This window comes from Microtus ochrogaster, linkage group LG5 (assembly GCF_000317375.1).
Source record: "Microtus ochrogaster isolate Prairie Vole_2 linkage group LG5, MicOch1.0, whole genome shotgun sequence".
Classification (NCBI taxonomy): Eukaryota; Metazoa; Chordata; class Mammalia; order Rodentia; family Cricetidae; genus Microtus; species Microtus ochrogaster.
Genome location: NC_022031.1, coordinates 39,826,042 through 39,837,742, shown reverse-complemented (window position 1 = coordinate 39,837,742; position 11,701 = coordinate 39,826,042).

Sequence of the window (11,701 nt, the reverse complement as noted above, 5' to 3'; positions counted from 1 at the left end):
GAGGGAGGGAGGGAGGGAGGGAGGGAGGGAGGGAGGAAGGATTAAAAGACGAAAGCTCTAAATATGAACCAAAAAGAACAAAAATAAAACAAAAACAAATGTCAGAAGCCGGGCGATGGTGGCACACGCCTTTAATCCCAGCACTCGGGAGGCAGACGCAGGCGGATCTCTGCGAGTTCGAGACCAGCCTGGTCTACAGAGCTAGTTCCAGGACAGGCTCCAAAGCCGCAGAGAAACCCTGTCTCGAAAAACCAAAAAAAAACAAAAACAAAAACAAAAACAAATGTCAGTTACCAGGGAAAGTGACAGTTTTGTCTCCTCTGGGTCTCTTATGTCAACATCTGTTGAATGAGAAGGGCTGGTGCTGGTGCTCAAGGGGTTGTCTCATCAGAGCTAGGGCAAACCCGCAGCTTCCCGCTGTGCTGCAGCAACATCCTTCCCGAGCCACACCCAGTCCAGCCACGTCCCTTTCAGACACATTTTTGTAGGAGTGTGTTCCAGGAGGACACAAGCACTGGAAGGAGCACATTCTAGGGATTTCCTGCAGACCAGGCTCATGGGCCCAGAAACCTGGCCGCTGCTTGCCTCCTGAGTGTGTTCTTCCAACTAGTATTTCAAGCCCCAGCATTTGTTTTGAGGTTATTCATCCAATGACAGGGGGCAGATTTTGGAACTTCCCTCATGTTAGTTGATCAGATGCTGCCAAAAGAATCCTCAGCGAATCCCCGAAGGGCAGAACTAGCAACAGTGGACAGAAGGTAGATGGAAGCCAACTCATTCTTGAGGAAAGGCTGTCTTATCGGGTATCCCACAATGCAAAGGGCTAGAGAGCTTACTGTCCTTGGAAGTACTCAGCTGAAGGCTGAACATCTGCTTACTGGGTTGGAGTAGAGCAGCCAGCCTAGAGGCAGATGGTTCAATTTAACGTGGTTCACTATTCCAATTCTGTTTCTGTTAATGAATTATTTACCAATTATTGCTTAATTAGCAGACCACTAATTGATAAACTACTGGTTATAGCTTCTTGGAGGATGTCTTAGTTTTTTTTTGCATTGTTGTCACAAGATATCTGACTTTAAAAGGAGAGGGAAGATGGGGGCGGGGTTAGATGGTTTGGGAGGGTCTACTTCCTCATGGCAGAGAAGGCGTGATGGAGTCCGTGGCTGAGGCAGTGTAGAGCTGGGTCTCCTCATGCTCCACAGCTTTGCGGAGTAGGAAGCAAAGAACCAAGGCAATGACTCTCAATGCCCCCAGGCTAGTGCCTCATTCCCTCCAGATAGGCCCTGCCTTCTAAAGGTTCCAGAACCTCCCAAAAGAGCACCACTGTCTGGAGATGAGGCCTGCAAACACATGAGCCTGTGGGGGAACATTTAAAGAGACTCTGCCTTTTTCAATGTCTCCCTGAAGAGAATGCCCATAGGAAGTGAAGGATGGGACAGAATACTCGTGACGCAACTATAGTGTGAAATACTTTGTCAGTTTCTAGACTGGTTGTGGCGGTGGCGGTGGCGGTGGCAGCAGTGGTGTGTGTATGTATATATACACAGCAGAGGGCCCCTCATTAATGTGGTACTGACCTCTATCATATCTTCATTTCCTCTCAGGATCTCAGGCTCTCCTCCCCTGTTAGCTCTGCCCAGCTGTGTGCTAACCCAGCAAGTCTGCATCCCGCATTGTCTTTTCAGAATCCCAGCAGCAGTATCATGACAGCTGTTAACCTCACAACCCTCAGATGTGCTTGAGTTGAATTTCTTTGCTTCCTTTCTCCCAGTGTAAGAAAAGAATCCTTTCAAAGGAAACATACAGTTTTTCAACCCGTGAGCTTCCTTATCCAAATCCCACTCAGCGCCTGTCAAATGCTGAGCCACAGGTTCCTGAACTAAAGGAGAACTGTATCTAGTCAGCCAAAATAGATTCTTCTTAACAGCACCAAGGAGTCAAAGAAAACCCATCCTTATTTTGCGGAGGAATTAGCCAGGCATTCTATCATTTGGTTCTTAGGACAGCGGTGAAGGGTAAGGTCAGTGGGGAGCATTTATGTACCCCATTGTCAAGGTTAGCAAACTGGGGAGGAGAGAGGTGAGGCTGTCTTTCAGAGACCAGGGAGCCTGAAGAGGGTTAAAGAGGCCCGTCCAGAGAAACTTTATTCATCCATGTGACTCACCAAAGCGAGCATTGTGCTGTTCCCAGGGTTTTGGAAATGGAACATAACTGTGAAGGCAAGAGGCAGACAGGAAGCTGTGACAGTGTGACAAGCTCATGGACCCCACTAAAGAGCTAGGTACTTGAAATAAATCCATGATACCCCGTGTAGTCGCAGAAGCCCAGGAAAGTGGGTAGCTCTTGCTCACCCAGGAAGACCATCTTACAAAGCTCTGGCGGAAGTCCTATGGGTGCTGCTTGGGACTGACGGGTAAGTGGACCAAACCTTAAGATGAGTGCAATTCTACATTTTGGGGACTGTCTCTTCAGCTGGTCCCAGGAATTCCTCTATCCTGCTGCCTAGCCAGTTTATAACCAGGCTAAGGTATTTGTTCGTCTTCTGCCCTGTTGTTCTTACTGAAGTTTCAGGATGTAGCATTCCTGTCTTATCTTTTCCAGTTCACCCTTCCACTAGCCGGGCAAAATGCTGTGTCCTGTGGAGATCTTTGTAAGCTAGATGTGTTGACACACACCTATAGTCTCAGCACTAGGGAGATGAAAGCGGGACCTGGAGTTCAAGATGAGCCTCAGCTATATGGTGAGTTAAGGTAACCTGGGTTGCATGAGACTCTGTCTTAACCTGTTGTGGCCCCTAAATCTTCAAATGTCTATGAATACCCCTAGCAGGAGAAAGGAGGAACCCCTCCTTTGTTTCTTTACTGTACTTAGTTAAAAGCCTGGTTGAGTTGTCCCGTGTTATAGGCTTATTTCTGCATTCTGCCTATGAGCCATGGAGGGCAGGAGGCTCTCCTCTCCCCGAAGCACTCAGCCCTAAGCATTTTGCTGTTTGCCGAATGGAATCAAATTAAGGACAAGAAGAGGGAACATGCCTGTCTCCAAAGTGGGATGTTTCTTTGGTCCTCTTGAAGCAGATTGGAAATAATTGTTTAAGTCTGGCTGCTGGTGTCTAGAGGAGTCTGGTTGCTGCCATTCTGGTAAGTTCCAAGTTCTTGATGTTTGGACAGTTGCAGACCTGGTAAGTGAGGCAGAGACAATCAATAGATTGGGACGTTTTCCTTGAAAAGCTTTCCTTCCTCTCTGCTGTCATCCTTTCCTCCTTTCTTCCCTCCCTCCTCCCTCCCTCCATCCTTCCCTCCTTCTTTCCCTTTCTTTCTGTTTTGGTTTTTGAGCCAGACTTACATTATATCTCCCTGGCTAGCCTCAAACCCATGATCTTCCTGCCTCAACCCTCACAGTGCTTGAGCTGCAGACCTGCCCTGGAAACCTGTCTAAGTCAGTATCTCTGAATGGATGGCTAGGTACTTCTGGTACCTATCTGCTCACTTGGGGAAGTCAGGAAGCCACCTTGGGGTCTCATCTCAAAGCTCCCTCTTGTTCACAACTAATCTTACACTCTTCTTGCCTGTCTCCCTTCTGGACAGGGCCTGGGTCTCAGATGACGTTGTTCCTTGGCTTCTGACTCATATGCCTGTGACCCTTCCACACAACCTATGAGGAGCAGAGGATGCTATGCCGAGACTACCTGAGGCCCTCTCAGGAAACATTTTACTCTCCACCCTGGCTCTCTTGATAGTGGAACCCATTAGGCCAAGAGAGCAAGGATCTCTAGTACCTCAGGCTGCTGCCTGGCTCAGGGGGAAAGGAGTACCATTGGAATAGGTGGTCCTTTAAAATGGGCAAGCATGCAAAAATGCCACTCTCCCTCCTCATCAGTCAGGAATCCTGCATAGACCCATGGCTAGAATAGCCTTAGGAGCAGAGTTTTCTCTGGATCTTGGAAGCTGCCCTGGTTAGTGCAGAGCAGGTACCCAGCTAGGACAGAGAGGGCCTAGGAGGTAGGAGGGACCAAAGGCTAACCCCCTAAACAGGCTTTGGTGAAAGCAGACAGGACAAAACCCCACTCCAAGCTTAATTACAAAGAGTGCTTAATCCCTCCCCCAACAAATGCAAATCACCCACAAAGGAGAACAGGAACCCCAGTGGCCAGGAAGACCCACAGCCTTAGAAACAAGCACTTTGGCTGTGCAGGGCAGCTCAGCTATGATCCAATACAATGACTATTGTCAGAGAGAGCTGTTTTTCCATGTTTTTGTTTCCTTTTCTTCGAATTTTCTTTTGCTACCTAATTTCATGCATCAGAGGTCAAAAGACAAAAGGTTGGGCTTGGTTTAGAGGCTGCAAACTCCCCACCCCCAGGAACGTGTGTCCGGAGGAGTGCTCTGAGGTCCTGCCTTGAAGGCGCCAGCAGGCAGGTTTTCATTCTTGCCTAATTCTCTTTTGTCACTTCGTGGGGGTACATGAATCTGTGTTCAAGTGGCCTGTGAAATGAGATCCCAAACTAGGAAAAAACCGGGTCCTCTTTAAGTTCACCAAAACGTTTCCCTCTCCTATCCTTTTTTTTGTATAAGAATTTGTCCATAAAAAGAAAAACCCACCTGAATCCTAAGCCCATCAGCGTAGAGAACTAAATATAAGCATATGTATGTATGTGGAGATGAGTTTGTATGGTAGATAGGAATGTATATTGTCAATATAAAAGCCGAGTGTGTGTTGCTTAATTAGTTTTTATTTTTTCTGGGGGAACTTATAAAGATTTCCCCAGAAAATTGTCAGCAGCTGTTCTAAAACTTGTTGGAATGGAAATGATGGCTGCACTTTAGCACAAACTTGGTGTGGTTATGTTAATGGGAATTTTTATCCTTAGACCTCAAGTCTTTTCAGTGTCTTATCTTGGTTTCTTTGGTATAGTGAACTGCTAGGGTTTCCTTGTGTGATAGGTAGATCCCTGGGCGTTCATAAAGAGAATAGCACATCATGATTTTTCAAATAGCTATTTTTTTATTTCTTCTTTGTTTACAGACTCTTCAAATTAACCTTATATTCCAAACAGCTCCCAGCTGACTGAAGACTTCTTTGGAGAGATCTTTAGTTTTCTTCCTTTTGGAAAACTGGTTCAGGTTGGAATACCGTAGGGCAGTCTAGCCTCCACCCCCACTACAAACAAAGTTGAACACTTTGGAAATGTCTCTGTGGCAGTGGGGTTGGTGTCAGGCTCAGCTCACAGACCTTTGGGGCTTCAGCTTCACTTCTGGGTCCACCTCACTCTAGGCTGAGTTCTGGAAGCCGCTCCCAACAGGAAGCAGGTATCCACAAAATCTGAAAGACTTTTAGAGCACGGTTTTATTTTAGCCATATCTTCAAGCCCAGACTTTATACCCAGCAAGGTTCTGACCACCCCCATAAGATACTTCCCCACAAGAAAAATAAAAAACAAAACCAGTCCACATTGCAGATTCCCACTTCAGGCTTCAGGGATGCACCCCATCCTGCTCGACCCCCTGCCATAGCTCCAAGTTATCCAGAGAAACCGAATAAAGTAAGCGCAACATTAAAGGGCCTACTAAAGCTTCATTTCCATTTAATATTCTTATCGGCATTAAAAAGCAAAAGAACGGTTTAGCCTGCTACTTTCACCTCCAAACCGCCCGTGAAGTGAGTACCTTTATATTCCAATACTTCATGGAATCAAATTTCATCACATTAAATTTTTATTAGCTTAAAACACATTGAATAAATGTAAGTCTGGGCTGGTGTATGAATATTTAAAGCTCACACGCAACACGAAGAAAGAAGAAAAACGAGTAGAGAGGACGAAAAGCCCATTTACAAATACGAACAGAAATAAACACTCAACCTTCTTTAGAAAAAATTTGATTTATTACTGACAATTCTGGTATTGCTACTTTTCAAAGAAAACATAGAAAGAAACCAACGGATTCACAGTTGTTTTCAATCAGAATCCCTGCAAATCTTTCAACGCCTCGCTTTGGATTCTTAAGGTATTTTGAATTGCTTGGACGTGTTAGCAAATTTTAAATACAGCTGACGGTTTTCTGTATTCATATATTGCAAGTGAAACTCTAAGAGAGTAGATTTAATCTCGGAATTTTCTAAGAGTTGCCGTCAAATCGGGCCTCTGTGCATATGTATACAGCATATACAGCTGACGTCTGCCATGTGTTCCTGTGCACTGGAAACCAGTCGTGAAACTGAATTGAACTATTGGATTTGAGTTGAAATGAACCCATCCAAACGACCCCTGTCTGCACTCTTTGACCTGCACCTTTTTAATTAAAACAAGAAAAGCAGTAAAGAAAAACAATCGAGATAACCCACCATAAAGCATCAGTTCCCCGGAGCACATAGCCCCATCATATATTCCGCGGTACCGGAGTATTTCCAGACGGCGGCGAGTGGCTGTCACATGGTACTCCAGCGAACCAGCAGCCAGAGTTCCAGAGCTCGAAGCCCCCTACAAGCAGAGGAACTTAACAGCAGCAGAAATGAGTGTTTTGACTCAAGTCAGCCCTAAAAACCCGCCGCGGAAAGTGACCGATGTTGTGTCCTTTTTGCACTTTGCGCTCCAAGAAGTGAAGGTGGAGGGCGACCCCATCCATCTAGGCACAGTACCTAGGCAAGTTCCAAGCTCAACGCAATGACCCTAAGGGTTCTGATTTCATGTCCACTTTCCCTGTTGCCACAGCCTGGGCCTGGCATACGACGCAGGGCGGGGCTGGGCTTTCTGGGCACCGCCTGCTGAAGGTGCGGTACCACGTGTGTGTTGCGCGACTCCACTCCCGCAAGTCCAGCTCAGGCCGCGGGATCTCGCTGACCTGGGGTCCGGACTTTAGGGCGGGGCCTCTTCCTCGCCTCCTGCCTGGACAGCTGCTCCCACCCACCAACCTCACCGGCTACAGAGGGAAGCCCTAGGACTAGAGTCGTTCGGGTGACTGCCCCCAGGGCTTGCCCAGGCAGCCAAGGATGACCCAAACCCTCGCTAGCACCCCAAGATCAGGGGAGGGAGATCGCCGGGCCAGAACCGAATTTCAGTTTCTGCTCCTGGGTGGTGTTCCCCTGCCTAGTAGAAGAGCTCGAACTTGCTCTCTCCTTGTCAGCCTTCCCCCCCCTCACCCCCTTGACTCTAGCCTTCTGGATGGGGGGGAAGCTCACTGCGCCCCTCGACCAACCCCTTCTGCGGCTCTTTTCTTTTCCTGTCACTCTCTGCTCTCGGTTTCTGCTTTCTCCTTCCTACACACTGACGGAGCACGCGGGGGCTTGGGAGCCGTGGCACCAGCCCCTTTCCTGGGCCTCCAATCTGTCTCTTCCCAGCCTCGCCTCTGCCATTCTGTCTTTCTCTATAGATTCTCCTAGCATTTCCTAACCGGCTTAGCTAGCATGATTCTCTGACTCTAAGTCACCCCACCCCCCGCCCCTGTCTCACTGCTTGTAGTGTGTAGAATTAAAATACACACGTTGAGGTTAGTGTGTTATTGCGGCAACGTGATTAGAAAAAAAAAATGCCTTATTTTGTTCTTAGAATATTTCCAGTCACTACCATTTGGTTTCCCCTCCAGGCGATGCCAGCTCTGGTTCCACCTTGCAGGCCGCCGCTGCGGAGCCCGCTGGCTGTGTGTATATATGTGTTCAATTGTGGATATACAGATCTACGGTTGCAAACAGGGCGGGCACTCCGAGCCCAAAAGCTGAACACAGGTTTCTAGAGTTTTAGGCGAGGAAGTAGGGTGCATTCAGGGATCCGGACTCCTTTCTGAGCTTAGACTCCTTGCTTCTGGGCCCTTACTCGGTATCTCCAGGGCCTCAGCATCAATTCCGTGTCCTCCGAAGTGGTTTAGTTTGGTCACCTGCTCCGCAGCGGGGAGCTGCCTCTACTTTCAACGCTGCTGGCAGGGGGTTTGGAGGAGTTGAAAGCACGCAAACCGGTCGCAAGAAGACGTCAAACCACAGCTGGTCGAGTGAGTAAGGGAACAGTGACTAGGCCTGGGTACCGCGGAAGGGGATTCTGAATTCTGCACCACGACCCACTAGGTTGTGGCTTGCAACGGGCGCCCCCTCGGGAACGCATGTTCGTTCCACACTGGTCCGAGGCGCACAGAGCTCCCCCGGATCTACTTTTTGGGGGGTCTGGCAACCCCGCCATTCCGTAGTGTTTGGCCTAATCCTGGTGCCTAGCTAGATGTAGGCAGGAACGAAATAGTGGTTAGTGTGCCCTCCCTTAATCCCAAAGCCCCCACAAAACCAAAATATACACCCAAAACTCATCATATCGTCTCACAAATACACAAGTAAAGCCAACACAGCAAAACAAATCCCAAACCCTCATCCAAAAACACAGCTCATTAAAAGGAATCAAAATCGAATAAAACAAAATAAACACATTTACCAACGCAGCACACACAAGTCACTTACAGATATAGAGCATATCAAAGCACTGTTCAGAGGAAAGGCCTGGCAAGGAGACAGTCTACAAGGGCAAAGAACAAAACCCACACAAAATCAAAGCAGCCAAGACAGACAACAATACCCACCCCAGAGCTAAACCTGCAAAAAATCAGCTCCACAAAGGAAAAAAGAAAACCAACAAGCAAAACGCAAGAAACAAAAGATTCACAGATAGTGGAAACTCACAGGGAACAAACAACAAAACAAACCCCTAACTAGGAAGAAAAGAAAAGCCTACAACTCCCGCCCCAGCCCAGGGTGAACTGTCAATTCCGAAAGGGCTTTTGATCTCCTGGAGCAGGCAGGCCGCTCCTCCCCAGCGCTGCCACCCGGCGTCCGTGGCGGAAGGGCGGGAAGCCAAAGCAGAGGCCCGGAGTCTAAAGCTCCAGGACCGCCAAAAATCAGACCGCGGAGTAGGGACCGGGACCCACAGGCTGCAGCGGGAGGAGGTGCCACGGGGGACTGCGCAGACCCCTTTGGTGTGGGGGGCCGCTCGGGATTCCTCAGCCATATTTCCAATTGTGGCGAAATATGCTCAGTGGATTCGTGAGGTCCGGTTTCCACTAGCCCCCTCCCCCCATCCTCGAACTCTAGGCTCTTCCCCCCTAGGTTGCAGCCCAGCCTCGTGACCACCCCTCAAAAAAAATCAAACAAACTCTGTCTCTGAGGACGATTCAGTTTCCGAAACTGCCATTGTCCAGCAGAAGTGCTCCCCCGCCCTGGAGAACCTTCCCCAGCGACCACCCCGCGGCGGGGCTCCGTAGGTTTCCAGTGGCCACAGCTTAGATTTCAGATTGAGGAGGGGACAGGAGGAGAGGCTTGGGTCGCAGGGAGCCTAGTTGGACGCGCCACACCTTTGCCTAGTCTCTCCGCCTCCGATTTCACTTCTGGAATCAAGTCTGAGGACTCAGGGATGCCACAAGGTCTCCTAGGCTGAGGGCAGTGGGATTTCATTTAGGGGCCTGGGTAAGGTGTCCATAATTTTCGCTTGTTTCTGAATCTACTGAGATGGTTCTGCTTGGCCCGGGATCTCCAAAGCAAAAGTCCGGGTTTTATCCGCAATCTTTCTGTTGAACCTCTGAGTTCCGGGCAGAAAGGAACCTGCTCTGGAGAGCAGATCTGGGATCTGGAGGCTGAGTGGAACCTGGGGACAGAAAGGACGTGAAGTTGCCCTAGAAGTAGAGCCCAGCAAAACTATGGAGATTGCAAATGGATTGGGGGTGGGGAAATTGGGAACTCCGAAGGCGGGCGCCGCCCTAGGGGTGAATCTGAGGATGTTGGAACGTCCCCCGTGACTGACAATTGTGTTAGCACAGTATTCAAAATCACCTGCTTGGTAGAACTGCTCTTTCTTTAAAATAAAAAATCGGGCCTACTGGCACCTACGAAACAGGGTTTGCATATAGAGCGAAAGCGCACAGGGCCGAGACCCCCAGACGCAGGTTTGGAAGCAGGTGCGACCCGGTAGCTCGGGTTTAACCTCAGTCCGCTCCTTCCCCTAGGCGCGCGACTAATGCGGGCGCAGTCTGAATCCTTCCTTCCCTCCCCCCAGCCCCCTATAAAAAAAAAAAAAAGTCCTACGCGGCAGCCGTGGCTGCACTACTGCTCTCCGGGCCTCTCGCACGCCTTCGGCCGGCCCGGTCCGCCCCGTCTGGCACGCTGGGCAGGCCGCAAAGTCGACACCCTTTCCCGGCTCCTAGCCCCGCAGTGCGGGGCGGTGCGCCGGGGGCGCGGCGTGTCTGGGGACATCTTGTGATGTTGGCGAGAACAGGACATGATCTCACATGGCGAGAAGCTCTTTAGTTCCTTAATCATTTCACGGTGCCTTCGGACGCTTTTTTTCCACCTAAAACGTTTAGTTTCAGCTCAGTGATCAGCTACCCCAGCTCGGCGGGGGAGCGGAAGGCTTGAATTATTCCGACTTGTGAGCGGCCCCAGCACAAAAAAAAAAAAAAAAAAAAAAAAGGAAGGGCACAAAAAAGTGGAAACTTTTCCCCCCGTCCATTTCATCAAGTCCTGAAATATCAAAATGGATTTAGAGAAAAATTACCCGACTCCTCGGACCATCAGGACAGGTAGGACCACCGTGAAACGGGCATCATCCATGCTAATGCTAACTCTGGGACACATTCCTAGCGCCCACGTGAAACAGAGGGGATGTGCTGAGTTTCCTGGGGAAAAGGCCTGTCGTTCTACATGTGTTTGTGGGGCTTTCACTGCTCTGTCCTGCTGTCTTCAAGGAGACCCGTTTTCTTTGGTTTTTGTTTGTTTCTGTTTCTGATGCTCGTGTTGATGTTAATCTGGAGGTGTGCAAGTTTGGGTCTGAGTGTTTGCCTAACAAGTTCAATGTGTGCATGAGTGTGGATGAGTTTGTGTGCCCCTAAATGAGTGTTTTGTTTGAGTTTGTGTGCCTGATTGTGTCTTCACAAGCTTGTATCTTGCCCTGGGTGTATTAGTGTGTGCTTAAGAGTTAGTTGGTGCTTGTGTGGGTGTTCTTTTGAATCTTCCAAAGCGCGAGTGTGTGTGTGTGTGTGTGTGTGTGTGTATATAAACATATAATTTTGATAAGCACCTCACTCATTGTGCATCTGCTGCTTTGAGGGTCTGTTCACCTCTCCTACGTGTCTTTGAAAGGAAGGAAGAGGTGGTGACTCTGACCCCTCCATTTTTGGATGTCAACAGCTGTCCAATGTATACATATCAATGCACACAAAAGTGCATGTCTCCAGGCACAGACGTGGCCCTGGGCCTACTGGGGTATAGTGTCCAAAACATGTGCTGCCAGATCCAAGTCTTATATTGGGAGACAGAATCAAAAATGATGTGAATTCAGGGCAATTGGGCCCTCACTGTGCACTGAGTACTGTCTTATTCCTGGGGTACTACTGAATTGCATTTGTGTACAAGGGTCTCCTATGACAGACACAACTTTGGTGGGTGAGAAGAAGCTGTCTGTGGGCTACTGATGACATGTTGACAGCCCCCACCCACTCCCTTCCCAAATCACTTGCCTTTAGGTTTTCACCTAGTCTGACATTGTATGTGTCTGTGTGTCACACTGTATGCTCAGGCTATGTCCTGTGGGTGCTGCTCCAATGGAGGAGAGCTCAAGGGGGTGTATATATGTGCCTAGCCTGGTCATTCAGCTGGGGTGACTGTATGTACATAGGTCTTCTTGGCACAGTGCCCCCTGTGTCTCTCAGAGGCCCAGGCACTGGGTAGCAGGGTGTGTTTATGT